Source organism: Loxodonta africana, unplaced genomic scaffold (assembly GCF_030014295.1).
Source record: "Loxodonta africana isolate mLoxAfr1 unplaced genomic scaffold, mLoxAfr1.hap2 scaffold_51, whole genome shotgun sequence".
Taxonomy (NCBI): Eukaryota; Metazoa; Chordata; class Mammalia; order Proboscidea; family Elephantidae; genus Loxodonta; species Loxodonta africana.
In genome coordinates this window covers 1-2,470 of record NW_026975229.1, presented here as the reverse complement: position 1 = coordinate 2,470, position 2,470 = coordinate 1, and positions in this window count along the sequence as shown.

Genomic DNA, 2,470 nt, shown 5'->3' with positions numbered 1-2,470 from the left:
TTACTTAATCAATTCTTCCTTTTGCTTTAGCCGATGTTGGAGAGCAAGTTTCATAGTCTCCTCTGACATCCGTCTTGGTCTTTTCTTTCTTTCCTGTCTTTTCAATGACCTCTTGCTTTCTTCATGTCTGATGTCTTTGATGTCATTCCAAACTCATCTGGTCTTCAGTCACTAGTGTTCAGTGAGTCAAATCTATTCTTCAGATAAACTCTAAATTCAGGTGGGATGTGTTCAAGGTCATATTTTGACTCTCGTGTACTTGCTCTGATTTTCTTCAGTTTCAGCTTGAACTTGCACATGAGCAATTGATGGTCTGTTCCATAGTTGGCCCCTGGCCTTGTTCTGACTGACGATATTGAGCTTTTTCATCGCCTCTTTCCACAGATGTAGTCAATTTTATTTGTGTGCATTCCATCTGGCAAGGCCCATGTGTATAAAGAAGGTATTTGCAATCAAGACGTAATTGGTCTTGCAAATTCTAACCCCTATGCTTATAAATGAAATCCCATCTAAGGATAGAGTTTTCTTTGTTATGTGAATAAGGTCATATCAGTGTAGGGTGTGTCTTAAACGAATCACTTCTGAGACATAAAAAGAGCAGATGTGGTACACAAACAAGCAAGCACAGATGAGGAAAGACAGATGTCACGTGGAGATCCCCAAGGAACCAGGTATAGAAGCTGAAAGAGACAAGGACCTTCCCCAGCACCAGCAGAGAGACAGCCTTCTCCTAGAGGCAGTGCCCTGAATTCAGGCTTCTAGCCTCCCCAACTGTGAGAACACAAATTTCTGTTTGTTAAAGCCTCCCACTTGTGGTATTTTTGTTACAACAGCACACGGAGACTAAGACAAGGGTGAACAGGGAAATAATCCAGCTGCTACAACAATGCGGGGCGAAGCTGTCGTAGACATAAGGGCAGGGAGCATCTGTGGAAGCTTGCAAAGGACGCGCACGCTGGACACAGGCAAGGGAGAAACATCCACACAAGCTCAGGGTGAATGTCAGTTATATGAAGGAAAAAGGGGAGAAGGAGAGCTGTCTCAGGGAGAAGGTGAGAATGTTTGTGTGCTGGGGAACCTCACATGCAAACCCTGAGAAGCAGGATCTTAGGGTACAAGGGGAAGCCCTGGTGGCACAGTGGTTAAGCTGCCAACCAAAAGGTCAGTGGTTCAAATCCACCAGCCACTCCTTGGAAACCCCATGGGGAAGTTCTACTCTGTCCTACAGGGTCACTGTGAGTCAGAATCGACTCAGAATGGGTTTTTTTTATGACTGAAAACATGATGTTGAGGGAAGTGAGATGAGCCCCAATGAGGACAAGCTCATTACAGCCAGACAAGGGGTAGTGGATGGGGAACACCAACAGATGTGTCTAAGGGTGTAAACTTTGACTCCTGGAAAAGCAGCTAGAAATACAGCTGTCCAGAAGTAGTCACTGCATGCTCTCTGGGCGAGAGGTGGGGGTGTCTCAGAGTCCCTGAGTTCCTACTGAGATTGTGATGTCGCTAACTGAGCTGAGTAAGCTGTCTTGATGCTCTCCGTGTATCTAGCTGAACATTAGGTGAAAGCTTCATTAGGTGGCGATAATATGATTTTGTTGTTAGTTGCTGCTGAGCTGCCTCCGACTCATGGTGACCCCACATATGACAGAATGAAATGCTGCCCATTCCTGTGCCACCTTCATCATCACTGGTATGTTGGAGTCCAACGTGAAGGCTACTGTGTTACCCCATCTCATGGAGGGGCTCCCTCTTTTTGGCTGACCCTGTACTTTACGAACCAGGATGTTCTTTTCCAGCGACTGGACTTTCCTGATGACGTGTCCAAAGTAAGTGAGCCAAAGTCTCTCCATCTCACTTCCAAGGAGCAGGCTGGTTGGATTTCTTTCTAAGACTGATTTGTTCGTTCATATGGCAGTCCATGGTATGTTCAATATTCTTCATCAACATGACACACAAATGCACCGATTCTTCTTCTGACTTTTTTTTCATTGCCCAGTGTTCGCACACATATGAGGCCATTGAAAAGACCATGGCTTGGGTCAGGCACACCTTAGTCATCAAAGTGACATCTTTGCTTTTTTAAAACTTTAAGACTAGGCAAAACAAATCAGCAGCCCTTACCAGACCCAAGCTTTAGGCCACACTGAACCTCATTTCTGCAATAAGGAGGCCAGGAGACAAACCAAGAAACCTGTCGCTGTCAAGATGATTCCCATAACAACCCTGTAGGACAGAGTAGAACTGCCCCATAGAGGTTCCAAGACTGTAATAGTTACAGAAGTGGACTGCCACATCTTTCTCCTGCTCAGTGGCTGGTGGTTTCAAACAGCCGAACTTTTAGTTAGCAGCCAAGCATTTAACCACTGTGCCACCAGAGCTCCCTCCAAGTGAAGGGCAGCAAGTTATAATTGTTAACAATGAGAAGGCAGTTACCATGTGCCAGGACTGGTTTGTGTTAGTCAGGCTA